The sequence below is a fragment of the Lygodium microphyllum genome, chromosome 19, assembly GCF_053477565.2.
Source record: "Lygodium microphyllum isolate KBCC chromosome 19, Lygodium_microphyllum_v1.1.10, whole genome shotgun sequence".
NCBI lineage: Eukaryota > Viridiplantae > Streptophyta > Polypodiopsida > Schizaeales > Lygodiaceae > Lygodium > Lygodium microphyllum.
In genome coordinates this window covers 36451708-36468389 of record NC_141153.1, presented here as the reverse complement: position 1 = coordinate 36468389, position 16682 = coordinate 36451708, and the positions used below count along the sequence as shown (strand labels likewise).

General features: G+C 41.4%; 1 pseudogene; it reads left to right on the top strand.

The window, feature by feature from the left end:
* The window catches only part of LOC148019749 (3-deoxy-manno-octulosonate cytidylyltransferase, mitochondrial pseudogene), a 64700-nt pseudogene extending 50259 nt beyond the window's left edge, over nt 1-14441 (top strand).
* The last annotated feature ends 2241 nt before the right edge of the window (nt 14442-16682 follow it).

Below are 16682 nucleotides of genomic sequence, written 5' to 3'. Positions count from 1 at the left end.
CTTTGATTCTCATATAAGATATGTTAGGCCCCATGCTATGATGTACGAGTATAGGTCATCGAAAATGATAAATTTCATCTCACATATTCGAAAGATGGAGCTTGCAAAGTGCATGTATCAAGGGAAGTTAATTGCACCTAGTTGCATATGGCTTATTCATTAATAGAGCAATTACAAGGAAGAATCGGTCAAGGGTTATAAATGGCATAATCATTTAAAAAATGAAATTAAAAAATTGTGCATACAAGTGTTAAGTAAATTTTACATAGAATTACTCTTTGATCCTAAGGGAAAGAGCGAATATGCGATGGAATTGTTATTGCATCTATTCTTGTATTGTTTAGGAAAAATACAATTGGTTTTTGTTGGTTGGTCGAACAAATCCCTAAATGCTTGTACATTCAGCTGATTGCCGGATTGTGGTTTGGATGATTACTCCAAGTGCTTGTGATTGATGGTAAATTCATAGCCGGGGTCTATGATGACAACTTGCCATGGGAAATAAATGAATGTTTTCTTAGAAGATGATATTAGGTTGATTGTGCTTGATTCTTAATTGGATTAATTAAGAAATGATATTTTACATGGGTGCATCATCTCCAAGGTTACACCGCATTTCAACTCGAGAGGGCACTGCTCGATTCACGAGCCAAAAGTCAAGTGGTGAAAAGGCCATCCATAGAAATTGTGTCTCACTCCTAGATCGCTTAGGGTCAGTGGAGCTCTGGACACCCCTTGTCGACGAAGTTGGAGACTGCCATGAACCCAAACGTATGTGGCTTTGAAAGATCATATTCTAGATAAAGGATAGAATTTGTGGTGCCATGTGATTTGGACCAGTTACATCTGCACGACAGAAGGGGTACTTCTGTGGGACAAAAGGGGATATATAATTATGTTGTATGGGCAGGAGACATAGATTAACTTGAGATAAGTTAAGAAACTTGTTTATCAAAGGACTGCTTGCTCTGTATTCATGTTTGTAATATAAATTATGCGAATGAACCCTATTCCCTAAAAGGCTTAATTAAGGAAGATGATTTTAAGTGTCGTACATAAATGTGGCAGGACCTATTTAGAAAACTAAAGCTATCAAGGGAAGCAGTTGGGCGGAATCCCCGATGGGTCCCTCCTACGGCAGGGTAGTCCCAAAGAACTGGGAGGCTTCTCACAAGGTTTTACCATCTCGATCCTTAGGTATTGTTAAGTTAGAACCTGATTCATGCCATTTTAGGGGACCGAAATGGGACTGTGCCCTATGGACAGAGAGGTTGAGCAGTGCATCCCTCTCGTTTCCCATTCCCTTTGAACCAAGTGTGGCATGGGTCTGCTTCAGCTCGGGTATCTCAGCTTAAAGTAGGATGTCCAAAACCTGACGCTAGAATACTGTTAGGAGACATTGACCACTAGGAACCCAGATTTCAGGTCAATCCTAGTGGGTTCGGTTGTGAATGTTCCACTGTGAGGTGGACTCGAGAAAGCCTAGGTAACAACCCTCGGAACATTTCATGGGAGTGTCAGGCAATGAAGCTTCGATTTGTTTCTCGATGGACCGCTAAAACGTGCTTGGATAGTCGATAAGCGGGCATGTTATACTCTCAGTCATGGAATAGTTCATCTCCATATCCATGAGCTATCTACTAGCAAAACTCACAAGATAGTCCAAGTAATATTTTCTAGGCTCACACAAAATAGCTCCCACAGCAAACTTTGAGGCATAAATGTGTACATGGAAGGTGATGGTCTAGTTTGGGGCTCGTAGAATGGGTGCAATTGTCAGAGCCTTTTTCAACTCTTCATATGCGCATTGGCATTCCTTAGTCCATTCAAATTTTATTAGTAGTTTGTAAAGTGGTCTAGCGATTAGCACATAGCTCAACACGAATCACCGATAGTATCCCGTATGTCCTAGGAAGCACTAAACTCCCTTGTAGTTGGTTGGTGGTGGAAAGTCAACAATAACCTTGACTTTTAAGAAGTTGGTGGCAATGCCCTTCTTGGATACCACATGCCCTAGGATGTAGCCATGTTTCATCCAAAATTGGCACTTAAAGGGGTTCAATGAGAGAAGAATACAATTTGCATCATTCAAAGACTGTGCAGAGTTTGTCTAAGTGTTCCCTCCAATTTGAGTGAACACACAGATAGTCAATGAGCACTTCTAACTCTCTCCTAATCATATCCTTGAAGATGGCACACATGAGCCATTGGAATGTGGCAGGTGCATTTTGTTAGCCCAAAAGAAGGCATGACTACATAGGCAAAGATACCCTATTCGGTAGTGAATGTAGTCTTACGCCTATCATTGGGGTGGACTTGCACTGATTGTAACGTGAGAAGCCGTTCAAGAAACTATAGGCTTCTTTGCCATCCACTCTCTCAAGCATATGCTCAGTGTATGGTAGTGGATAGTTGTCTCTCTTCGTAGCAGCGTTGACTTTCTTATAATTAACACACACTTTGATTTTTCAATTCTTCTTTAGGGCGATCACAATGGGCGAAACCCAATCCATGTGCTCAATTTCATAGATGAATCCCGCTCTTAACAGCTTTTCTATCTCCTCTTTGACTGCATGAGCATGCTTGGGATTCATAGGCTATGGTTGCTGCTTGATCAGCATTGTGTCTAGTGTCATGGGAATGTTATGAGTTACTACACTCGGATCTACTCCTTTCAGCTCATCGAGGGACCAAGCGAATACATCTATGTAGTCTCGTAGCAGCGCAATGAGATCTACTTCTTCTTGCTCGATCAAGTCGTTAGCTATGAAGACAAGTTGGGGCTTCTCCCCTTCTCCAATCAGGTTGATCTCCTTGATCTTGGCAGGCCCTTCTATGAGTTTGTTCGCTTGTCCTTGCCTCTTAGCACCTAGCAAGATCACTACTCTATCACCTTTCTCAAATTTTGTGAATCGCTTTGGTAGATCTTGCAGCTTTTTCTACTCCTCAGTGTTTGACTCCCTAGGTTGCCTCCTTCTTTCCTCCTTCAACCGTCTGTACCTTACGTGGACTAGCAGGTCCCCCTTGGTGCATTTGGTCTTAAGCGGTGGTCGGGGTATCTCAAGACCGCTATCTGAGTGCTTACTTCTGTCTCAAAGTCAAACTCTCCGTCTTTGCTAGAAGAGGGAGTCTCTTTTGATGGTCATAGCTCCGAAGGTGATTCCATCCTAAGTAGCGATGCGGCACTTGGTTGGGTGAGCCCTCCTTGTTTGTAGTTAATCACTCCCATGTGCTTCGACCACGTGCGATCACACTTTGCTCGCATGATTCCTCTCTCAGCTCTAAAGGTACTCTCTTTTCGCGGCTTGGAATCTACTCGTATTTGCTCAATCTCATGTCCATCAATGTCATACTCTATCGTGTCAATCTCTTATTTGCTCTCTTCACTGAAGGGACATCAGTCCTCGTACTCGTCTTCCTAAACTATCCTCATCCAACTGCTTGTCAATTGCCTAGGTTTCTACACTCATTTTTCTTCTCATTTGTGACCAAGGCCCAATTGTACACCAGGTTTAGATCATGTACCCTGGTCCATTTCCACTTGGGTTTGTCCATGAGATCCTTGAGGGGTTTAAGATTAGTGACTAGGTTTCCACCTAGCTTGTCCATCAAGTACTCTAAGATCTCGTGGAGCTCTCACTTGTTGTGTGGGACTTGGAACGTGATAGGGTTGGGCCAACTACAAGAGCTTCTAGCCATCATGCATAAAGGTATTGAGGGCTTATCTATGGGCTTATTGGCTGACATGGTGGCTTACTCATATTCATCCTCATTGTGCGAGAATGGCAAATCGATTGTGGCTAGCACATGTATCCAATCCCACTCATCCTCAGGTCAAGGGATATACTTTGTTAGTGGCCCGTAAGATTTTCTAACTTGAGCGTCACCCTTGAGCATGGTGGAGATGGTATCCAAGTCGATTGGCGTGGTTTTACAGGTATCCATCTCTACCCTTGATGTTTCCTTTTGATTGCCCAAGAAGGTAAGACCATTGCCCCAGTCTTTTATGACTTGCGTGTTCCTCATCCAAGGTCACTGCTCAGTTTGTCCTTTTACCCACTGCTTCAACTGTTGCCACGCTGTTGGGTGATGTCTAAGCAGGTCTCTTAGGCGCAGAGTCACAGGGGTTGACACTAGCATCGTAAGAACATTGTTTGCTACCTGTTTCCCTCCTAACTCCATGCTTCTTGGCCAATAGTCTTGGCTAGTTTACTGGCCCGTGGTATTGCGGTACTACTCATGGTGCAGATGCATCTCTTGTCGAGTTGGTGAGACTATTGTGCTCATACTAGAAAGTTCATCGATTTCATATTCTTATATGGGCTCTGTGTCCTTTAAGTGCTCTTGGGATTCTCTCACCCACTCCTTGGCCTTATCTATGACTTCAAGCTGGCGCTTTAGGTTAGAGTACTCCCCAACCTTAGCACTTCCTTTTTCTACAAACTTCGGAGCAGATGTTTCTACCTCTGTATTTGTGACTCTTTTTCCTATGGGTAGTGTCATGGCACTCTCCGTCTTAAGCATGACCTTTGCCTCAGTTCTCGTCTTCCTTCACCTACGGCTCTTTTTTCCTAGTGAGGCTACATCTAGGTTACTAGGCCCTACCAGTGATATGCTAGCTTGCTTCATCTGTGCTCAGGTCATAACATGCAACGAGATAGGCATACCCTCTCTGTCGAGTGTTTCAACTCCAAACAGCCCCAATGGCACTGATTGGCAGGATTACCGAACTAGAGGATGGTTTCCTTCTAGGGCAATCGATGAATAAATAGGTGATTCCGCACTTTGGGCATGTGAGGTCAGCCTTATGTCTATTGGCTTGCTCCCTCTCAAGGTAGCACAAATAAATGTGACTTGGGTGACCGCAAGTCCAACATTGGATTGTTGGCTCTTGGTTCTGCCCTCCAACCCTCTACCTCTACCTCTACCTCTGCCTAACGCCATCACCGACACTAGCCAATAGTCCATGAGAATGGGGTTGCCCTCTTCATTGTATGAGACGTAAGGGTTTATGTATGCCTCTCATCATTTGGTTCCTCCACGTAATGGACTGGAGTATCACTCAGTGGGTGGGTTACGAAAGGTCCAGGTGGCCTAGGAATGCCTATGGGATTAATCTTCATTCTAGGAATGGTTGGTTTCACGTTGTTAGGCACCAAAAGAGCCAATGGGACTCCCCTTCCAAAGAAGTTTGGTGGTCTATTCCCTAGGTATGGCTAGTTGTATGGTTGCGAGCAAGAGAGCCTCCTTGGTAGCCTGCAGTGCATGGAGTCATGGCCAAACCCACCGCAATTGGTGTAAGAATGTCGGGACGACCTAGGGTCCTGACATTCTACTAGAAGGTGATTTCCGCCGCAATAATGTACGCACTAGACATGTGGGCACGTAAGTCTTCTCACTATCTCTGGAAGCCTTGTTAGCTCCATCTTCATCTCTGCTAGCTCTTGCATTTAGTCAATGCTTTTCCCGTTATCTTGGATACTCAGGATTGACCGTTTGCCAAATGTCATGGCTCTCTCTGAGGATTTGGAGTTGGTACCATCTTGATTCGAGTTCCTAGATCTTCCCTCTTTGATTTGGTCGTCCACTCTTATGGCCTCTTTGAAGACCCTAGCTAGTATATCTCTCGGCAAGCTCAAGTTGCCTGCCAAGGCCTTGTAGAGTTCCTCACTATTGTGAATTCCATTTATAAAGACGATGGAGACCGCTCTCTTAGTGGGTCATTCGTTAGTTGAGATTCTCTTAAAGAGACTTCGCATGTGGATAACAGAATCCATGATGTCCTTTTTAACCTTCTACTTGATGTTCATAAGCCTAACGATGAGATTGTCGAAATAGCCAGCCTCAAAGAACCTCTTGATGAATAGATTCTTGAGGTTGTTGTGCTTCGCCACATCTAAGCTGGTGTACCATGTCCTACCCTTATCACCTAGACAAAGGCCAAAGGCTTGCAAGTGTTGGGCAAGATCCATGAGGTGGTTAGCCTTGTAGCCTTGCTCGAACTGCTCTACGAAACTATATGGGTTGTTGCCCGAACTATATGGATCATTGCCCGACTGGCGTTTGTCTAATTGCTTCATGACTATGGGGATTTTTGACTAGCTCTTGGAGCCCTAGGTGACTCCTAACCATGTAAACAATGAGGTTGCTAGGGCTGTTACACTTTGCTTTGCAAACATATTGTCTATGAGCGGCTTCGTGAGAAGCTCGCTCAGCATCAAGTCCGCCTCTAGTGCTCTCTCCCTTTCTATGTTAGGTCATGTGAGATTTCTATTGGTTGGCTAGAGCTAAAAAGCACTAGATTTCTCGCATCTCAATGTCTTGCTACAACTTCCTAGTTTGCTGCTCGTGGTTGTAAGTTGGTATCTTCTATAGCACTTGCCATTCTAATCTCCTCTCCTCCTCAAGGTCTATTATGATGTTTTCAAATGGCCTACCATGGTGATCCATCCTGGTTTGTAATCTCTTGGATGTTGACCAGAAAATCTCCCAAGTCAAGCTTGTCATTCTCGCAATTGGAGCTAGATCCTGATATATCTACAGCTTCTTGCTCCACTAGGCTGTCGATTAGGCTGATTAGGTCAGCAGGCAGTGTTGCACCTCCAATGGTGTCAGTCCTTCAATGCCTTTTGCATTTTGTGTTGGCTCTCTCTTGGTCCTATTGGCCAGGGTTCTTGATCATACATCTAAGTCTGAGGGTCATCTCATATTAGTGGGTTCATTCCACTTGTTATGTATGAATGGGTTCCTTCTTATTACAAACAACCCTCAACTTACGTTCACTCAAGGTGTGTGTGATGATCCTTTTGTGCACAGTGCAAAATCAAGCTTTCAACTTTCAAGTGCGCTTCAAGTGACAAACAATATGGGGTGCACATGTAGGATGATGAATGTAGTTCTCGCTCCCTCCTCATTCTGTTTTCGGCCACATATGGCTCCAAGTGCAATCGGTGGCCGTTCTTATGGGATCACTAGAGCCTCTACTATATCTCTTGACCTGGTCAAGGTGTGATTGTGGTATGTGGTTCAACTTGGAGCTTTAAATGGGTAGATAGCTAACATGTTCACTAGCTGTGGCTTTTAGGTCATCAGGTCGCACTTCCCGCAGTCAGGAGGCTCTATGAGTCATCGGACGTGTCTAGAAGGCTATCGAAATGTTTCCCTACTACGAGGGGCACTCGATCCACAGCCCTGGGATGTGCTGGAACTGGCAACTTTTCCTATCACCTTCTGGTCCAATTTACAAGCGTCCAACTATCAAAATCGAACTGTCTGATCGGATTGTCCAATTCTGATGTGTCCAATTATGGGTGGTCCAATTGTTAGATTGTCAAAATCGGACTGTCCAATTGTCCAATTATTCGAATCAAATGAGTCAGTGTCTGATCAGACGGGTTGAGTAGTGTCTGAGTGGTTCAATTTCTAAAATTGAACCGTTTGATTATCCGAGATCGGGCATCTGAGTCCGATTTTGGGAATCAGACCCTATCAAGCATGTCTGATTCTGACGGCTGTGGTTTTAGACGAATGAAAAAATCGAATCGACGGCAATGATTCTGGGCATGCCACCAAGCCACACAAACTTCCAAAATGCAAGAATAGACCAAGGCCAATGTTGGTATATACCTGATGTGGCTAAAAAACAATAGTACTATGTGACAATCGATCCGTGCTTGGCCTAGGTCTCTCTTCTCTCTCAAGCTCCATTCATGCTCTTGCCTTGTCAATAGACTTCAACTCCTTTTTTCCCTTGTTTTTGCCCTGTTTTGGGTCTATTTATAGCAGCAACCCTAAAGCGATTCGCTTTGATTTCTTAGTCCCATCCTACTCTAAATGCAACAAAAACCAAAGCTTAAGTACTGAAATGATTTATCCTACTTGCCCAATCATTAAAAACTCAAAATACTTACTTGCTTCAAATATTTAACTCCCAATCTCCTGCCTGCATCAACCACCAGTTCAGGGATGAAACCCTACTTCAATGCTCAATTTGAAGTTTGTAAGTGCTTAAGCTTGAATCCATTGGTTCCAAAAATGAAACCAAAATGATGTGGGAGCTCATGCTCGACCACCAAGACCCACGGACTGCTTATTGCTTCAAGCGTTTCAAGGGAGCTCTAATAGCTATCTCTCACCTAGCCAAAGCGCTTCCGATCCTACAAGTGTAGTGAACTTAGCTTGATGCCTGAACAAGTAGCCTCCTCCCTCAAGCACTATGATAGCTCCACGATTCGTGATGTGAGCTCAAGCAAGCTTAACCCTCCACCTTCAAGCTCCATCCACCATAGTCGCATGCGTGAGATAAGAGAAGAGGAGAGAAGAGAAGAAAAGAAGAAGAGAGCTACTCTTACCACACACCAAGAATAAGCTTCTCATTCACTTTTTGAGTTTATATACAAGCCCTAAATCCCTTGGGCACCCATCCCTTTTTTTACATGACTGAGTGTCTTGCCAAGGTCCTATTTTCCTATTCCCTTCTATTTACCTTACCCCTTCACCTATGCCCGTCTAGATTTTACAATTTGCACAAGAGGGAGTTTGGCACTCTTTTACAAAATTTTAGGGGCATCTTTTATTTAAAAATGTGCCTTAACGTATTTTGCATTTTTTTGAGGTTGCCTTTGCACCTTTTGCCTTTTCTCCTTCTTGTTGACTTCATTAGGTTCAGATTTCAAATTTTTCTTGGATTTATTTTTTGCTTTTCTTTTTCTTGTCCTGGTCTGGGGTACAGAAAAATGCAAGTGATCCTCAACCAACATGCAGACAAGAAACTAAAACTAAGGCACCCCACCCAACATTTCAACTTGCCTAGGGATGTGAATGCCCCAAAACAAAACATTTAAGAAGACTAAGACCCCACACATAATACACAAGGGAAGTGCATGTGCTTATGAAGTGGATGTGAGCTTCAAACTCTACCCACTAATAGAGACACTAGTCATATCCTAGCTCTTGACCTAAAGAATACACCCCTTAGAGACCTCATCAATCAAGTGATTCACCTAGTTGATCGAGAAACCACAAGGATTGCAGCTAGCACCATCAATAGGTCAAGAAACTCAAGTGGCATCTTTTATGATTTCCAAACATGGACAAATTGTTCTCAACCATCTAATTGACATTAACAATAGCACCAAGTTGTAGCTTACCACCATGCAAGCTGAAATGGATAATATCCACAGGATGTTGTTTAACATAGGAGCAATTGGCTCTTCACATGACTCTTTCTCTGACCTCGTGCAATGATGACTATTTGATCAATAAGACATCCTTCAAGTTGGAATGCACATTTCACAAACCATACTAATTGGGATGGAGAATATACTAGTCCAAAAAGACCAATCTAAAATCCCTTTAGTGGACAAACAGCCTAATCCTTATAGCTTTATAGAACAATTTGAGCAAGGCTTCGAGGCAAACAGCCTCTTAGTGATGCCAAACAAGTGCAAATCTTTGGGCTTTTTCTAGGAGGAAAATGACACACCTGGTTCACAGTTCTAGATGCCATAGAGAAGGCCTCCTTTGCACTGTTGAAAGACTTGTTCATCCAGTGTTTTCTTGAGGTTGGCTAAGGAAATAATCTCATGGTTTAGTTGATGAAAATTAAACAACAACAACAAGAGAGCTTGAGAGAATATGTCTCTAAGGTCCAGAGTTTGTTTAACCCATATTCCATGCAAAGAGACCCATACTCAAGGCTGTTACAATAGCCTTCATCGAGAGCTTTATGCGGCTTTAGTAGAAAACTCCGAGTTGAATCACTATATCATCAAAGACATCCTTGATGAGGTTACCCATGTGGATGGCCTCCACAAAGAGCACAATAGAGACAAATGACCAATAGGCACCCATTAAGGGACTTGCATAGGATGAGCTTCCACAAAGAGTAATGAGACACTAGAATTAATTGCTGATGTCAAGAAGTAATATTGGGCATTGCTTAAAATTATAGAGTCTCTTAAAATCTCAAAAATAATATCGCCAAAACACGTAGTGCATACACGACAATTGAGATCACCTCTCTTTGGAATGGTCCAAACCACCAAGTGTGTCCACCAACTACAGCCATTTTGATCATGAGGCTACTTATTGTAGAGCCCTACAAAGGCTCCCAAGTCCAAACTTTGCTATTCAACAAGACAACGGAAGCATCAATTACCCCTACCAACTTCTTCAAACCCTTGAGCTACCACATACAAAGGAGAAATCAATCCTTCAAGAATACCTAGATCCCCTATCGTCACACATCTGCCTAGCGATTCTCTGGTTCACTTCATTGAGGAACTAACATAGGACAATGAATACATGAACCTTTTTTTTGTCATGACAAAGAAGGGCACCTAATCCTTATGGATTACAAACTTGTTTTGATCATGATGTTGAGACAAGGTTGCAAGCAAGGGCCAACCTCTACTAGAGACCCCATTGCTTGTTAGACTTGTGGGAAACCAAGACATGTCTCCTTGAGATGCCCATAGAGGCAAGAGCAAACCAAGGGAAATGAAGTGGATCAATGATGTTCCGAATGCAAAATCAAACACATGTATTCTGATTGTCCATAATGCAAGGCAAACAATAGCAAGGCCATTATGCCTTCAATACCATTGAGCCTATTTTTTGTTGTAGAAATGATTAATCATGCAGACAGTTTTCCCATTCTTATGGATGCCATCACTTATTCTCAAGGCAAAGTTGGGGGAGTCAATATTGACAACCCAACAACCATAAATGGTTTCATGATTGGCAAGAAAAGTGCCAAAAAATGGAGGTGAATTAAACTCAAACTCAAGAGTGAAAGCCTCTCCTCAATTCCACAGACTGCTCTAAAGCACTATCTCAGCTCCGTAAATCATCACGAAGAATATGGCAAAGTATCATGCTTACCCTAACCCCATTCAATAGTTAGCTACTGTTGACAAAATCAAGGAATGAGTAAAAGCAACACAACATGAGTTGCGGGAATTGCAATCATATAATTAGCTTCCCTAGCCTATCTCACATGCCCAATGCAACTTTTCCAAAAAAGGCATGAAAACTCAATAAGCTCACAACTCATAGCCACCATAAACTAAGCCACAACCCATTGTATAAGAGATTTCTCCTGTCCCTTATGCAAGTTGATCACAATAACTCTACAAAAGTATTATAACCTCCATAATCATTGCACTAGCATCAACCCAAGTTAATACTCCACTCGAAACCCTACTTAAATGTAGTTCCATGATCTAGCAAGGATTGAAATTTTGGGTAGAAGGCATGAATCCTAGTTGAACCTACCAAGTTCCAAAGTTTAGCTTCTGCATTGAGTGCTTTAGGGGTCAACACATTCTAGGAAGGGACTGAGTGACGTGTAATGCTTCCTGTGGAGACCATTGGAGATAGCACGTATTGAGGCATTATAGACACAAGAGTTGGTGTGAGCATAGTTAACCATAGCATATTTCAAGCTTGAGGAAATCCACCCATTGAGCTAGTGCACTTCAATAATCATAGCGGATAGATTCAAGCTTCAAGCATTGGGAGTGCTAAGAGATTGGCAAGTCAGAATAGCCAAAGTGTTGTTTAAGGTTAAGTTTGTTGTTATGAAAATGCACACCTCATTGAAGAATGGGGCAATGGTCTAGTCCTCTTAGGCAATCGGAAGGAAGCTGATGCTAATTTGACTATGTTTGAAGACCTTTTAAACAACCCCACATGGCAATGGACAAATTTGCACCATGTCTTGTTTTTTTTTCACAACAACCTCTATATTTCACTAATGCAAGAACAAGGCATAGACACTAAAGAGATAACTGACTTTGAGGACTATTTGTTAATTTAGGACAATGAAGATTTCGATTCAAACTTATTGGATTACGATACTAATGGTTGCACCATTGAGCAAATATTCTTGGAATCAAAACCCTTGCACTAAAAAAGACTACTCATTAATGTTGGAATTGCTAGGATCACATATGAATTCGAATGGCTAGATTATCTCAAGCTTCTTGATTATGAACATACAAGGCATGCGATTGATGATTCATGTCTTGAATGAGATGTATTCTTAACCAAAGATGACCAAGACCAATTCCAGGAGGGCACCATGACAAGCTTTGACTCTTATTCGAAAGGAGATCACGATTCTGACAAAACTAAACTTTTAGTCCATCTAAGAAGAAAACACTTGAGGCAACATACACGTAATGTTAAGTAATAATCTAGGAGCGAGAAGAAACCATATGACCTACCATCTTGCTTCATGAAATTCAAGAAAAGAAATCGAATAATCATTTTTCTTGGAGCTAAGCATGAAGGTGCATCCAATAAACCCATTGACAGGACCAAAAATGTTCCATAAAAACAATACATGTGAGCTTGAATTTGCAAACTAAAAGATAGTCAAGATATGGAATAGTACACCTCTTCTAGTCTTAATTAGCAAGATATCGACCTACAAGCTACAATCAAGTCTCTTTCAATACCATTACACCCCTCCTCCAAACTACCTACTTCCTTGATTGATTCTAGTTAGTAGGAACTCAATCTACTATTATAGAAATTGCTAGAGTTTACTATAAAAATAGGAATTTACTATGAGAATAAGTTTATTTTTATTTGTTTTAGTAGATTCTGTCTACCACATGATTTGTGACTTGTTACATGCAGCACACATCAAACAGACAAAATCCACAAAAATAATAAAAATCAATTTACTTTCATAGTAAATTTCCATTTTCATAGTAAATACTCATATTTTTTACAATACCTACCAATGTAAGGATGTTCCAAGTTGTGATTAGTTAGAAATTGCGTTAATATCAATGCCAAAGAAACTATAGTGAGGAACTATTGAGTCAACTTCCATGCCAATTCTATTGAGAAGTCAAATGATGTATGCCCAGAAGAGGCTGGCCCATAAGTGGCTTTGTATGAGAGATATGAAAAAGATGTATGCTCTAGAAGCTCTAGGAAGAGATGTCCAAAATCCCATAAGCACGGTGAGGAATAGTGGCACTATCCAAAAGCTATATAAGCATGTACTTGACACTCATTTCTATGTATGGTGCCTTTTAGTTTGAGTCACTCAAGATTGTGTTTATGAGTCCAAGCTAATCTATCTTGGAACCTAATTCACTTGAGTTACAATTTCTTATTTTGATAATGTATCGTGTGTTTAATTTGAATCCACCATAGCGGATCTAGTTCTAGGTCCATGTTTTTCAACATGGTATCAGAGCTATGGATGAGCTAGGTAGCTAGTGGTGTGTTTTCTTCTTCTTTACAAGCTCTACAATCTTTAGCATATTTGTATTCCAATCTCTCAAGCTATTAAACATCCATTGGTGTGTATGAGGTAAAGGAGTGCTAGGAAGGAGGTGTTGTACTAGTTCACGGTTCATGTTGGTGCTCCCTTGAGGGTAGCTAAGGGCTTGCTTAAGGAAAGGGGTCTATTTTCTAGTTTTGAGATCGAGAGAGAAGAAAAGAAGAAGTGGATGAAGCAGCAAGTCATTTGCTACTGCTTCAGCTTGACCAATTTGTGTTTTTTTCAGAAGCAAATCTGAGAGCCATTGCTCATAGAATCCACAACTAACAAAGAAGATTGTCAAGCAGGTCTTGAGTCAGACAGAAGAGTAAAGAGAGCCTTGAAGCTCTATACTCCATAGCCTCTACAAGTAGACCCTCGGCTCCCAGTAGCTAGCCCGCCACAGCACTTGCCAGTGCGGTATCAACCTAGGCTACATCATCTTCTAACGAGAAGGGCTCTGTATTGCCGCCCTTGAAGCAGAGTGGTAGGCATTATCCCTGCTAGGCAACAGCATCTTCTAGCGAGAAGGGCTCTGTACTGCCGCCCTCAAAGCAGAGTGGTATGCATTATCCCTGCTTGATACACATCCTCTCGTTTCAAAGGCAAGCCCCTAGCTCTCATTCTTGGCAAACCCATGATCCAGAGGACATGGGAGCAAGCAAAGCTTGCAACAACTTTGGATGATGTTGTCGTGGCCACAGATGATGAGCGAATTGCAGATTGCAGATTCCTGCAGAAGTTTTGGGGTAGATGTGGCTATAACATCAACATCTTGTGCAAATGGTATTGAGCATTTCCAAGAAGCCTTGGGAAAGCTGAAGAAGAAGTATAACTTTGTAGTGAATATTCAAGGGGATGAACCACTCGTTGATCTTGATATTATAGACTGTATTGCAAAAGCATTACAACAAGCACCGGATGCTGTGTTTAGTACTGCAATCACATCCTTGCACAGCCAGAAGATGCTATGAATTCTAATAGAGTAAAATGTGTTGTTGACAATAAGGGTTATGCCATCTATTTCTCTCGTGGTCTAATTCCCTTTAACAAGAAAGGGCATGTAAATCCAAAGAAATATGTATCCATCTTGTATGCCCAAGTCAATGCACTATTCATAAAATTCCAAAATGCATGTATCCCAAGACAAATGTAATGAATCACCAAGCCATGTATGCCAGAGAGACTCTGCGAAGCCAAAATAATGTATTCATGTGTATCCATCTCAAGTTCATTAAGCAGAAAGAATGTGTCAAGAAGACTAGAGTAAACAGCATGTACCACCCATCAACAAAAGGGATAAAGAGCACAACAAAAGCCAAGAAGTAAGAAGACGAAGAAGATCAAAGATTGGAGCAAAAGATCAAGGGTTGCTAAAGAAGCAACAAAAATATGAAGAAAATATTTTCCGCTGCTACAAACCAAATGACTTCCCATAGTGGATGTAACAAACCCTACAAAAAATGTAAAGTTTCAAGCTTGACCTCGCTAAGGCTACCAAAGAGCTAGTCTCCTGGTCCATGTCTGCATGTAGGGGGGGCAAATATTTGCTAGCAAGTGTAGGAACTCATCATTTGAGGGGGGGTGTTGAGAAATCAAATGATGTATGCCCAAAAGAGGTTGGCCCATAAGTGGCTTTGTATGAGAGATATGACAAAGATATATACTCTAGAAGCTCTAGGAAGAGATGTCCAAAATCCCATAAGCACGGTGAGGAATAGTGGCACTATCCAAAAGCTATATAAGCATGTACTTGACACTCATTTCTATGTATGGTACCTTTTTAGTTTGAGTCACTCAAGATTGCGTTTATGAGTCTAAGCTAATCTATCTTGGAACCTGATTCACTTGAGTTACAATTCCTTATTCTGATAATGTATCGTGTGTTTGATTTGTGTCCACCATAGCTGATCTAGTTCTAGGTCCATGTTTTTCAACAAACTCAACTATTTGGGAGCCTTGATCAACCCTCTTAGCTAGTTGCCTTCCTTGATTTGTAATTGTTGATGAACTTATTACTAATGAAATTAGTGATATAGTCTTCTAAGCTTTTCTAATAGCTTTCTTCAACCTAGGCTGGCTCTTACTACAATCAACTGAGGTAACTTAGCTCACTATTGAGTGCTCAAATTTCCTTTTAGCAATATCCACTTTTATTGTGGTCATACTAACTACAACAATCTATTTTTAAACAAAAATATGGTACCAATACCACCAGCATAACTTAGAAAAACCCCACAAGTGTTCACTTGGCCCTCCTCTAAATCACAATCCAACCAGCTTCTAATTGAACCACCTTCTAAAAAAGGGAGATTGAGATTTTTATCTATTGGTGCTCTCCTGTTTTGTATACCTACCTTGCTTGTTTTCTGTCTAATCCCTGAACTCTTTCTCTCCTACCTCAAAACATCTTCCTACTCACATTCTTCCCCGTCTTAAACTAGGCCCATCTCCTTATATCAGGTCTCTTTATGGGATACTATATTCTATAGATTTTCAATATGCTACAATTGATCAAAACATAATTGGAAAATATCACTCTCATGCCATGAAGCCACCTTCTACAGAGTAGAGTCACAACCACCCTCAACAATGAGGCTGACCTCTTTTTTAAGCTCTACTTATCTTTGCCCCTTTGGACAAGGGTCCTCATAAGCCCCGTTGACATGCATAAATGTGCATACAAACACTTAGATGTGATATGCACACTAATAATGCACATATATATGTATAGCTAGTAACCACAACACATACTTATTTTGCTTACAGAGTAGCACTACCTCTACTCTACCATACTCACACACAAATCCATGATGCAACCTCAACAAAACACCCATACCATACACACCATAAACATGATCACTCCCAAGTACAATACTTGGCACTATATGCAATAGGAGGCCCCAAGAAACACACTAAAAGAAAAACATGTTATAGATTGACACACAATTCCACTCTTCTCAAACTCACCTCTCGAGATGATGAAAATCTACTTTCATCCCATCACCCTCACATTTCACTCGAAAAAAATTCGATTCCATGTTCCTCTCTCTAGTGCCCAATATAGGGGATTCTTCATGATTCTTATGCTCCTAGACAAAAACATGCTTAAGTAATTGATGTACTAGGTGCTCAAGCAGTAATGCTTTGAAGAAAATGCAATTTACAATTAGGCATGCACACAATTTTTACAAGGGAAAAATGAATGCATTAAAAAACCTCATGCAAAGTCCTAGTTAAGAAAAAACAAAACCCCTTTCTTTTTCCTTTGTCTTGTTGCATCTAGATTGCTAAAAGAAAGATTTGGTGTTTAGTTCATCCTCTCCTCTCTCTAAATCAAAACTATGTTCACACCTATGGCAAAAGAGGAGAAAAATAACCTTCATTTACATACTTT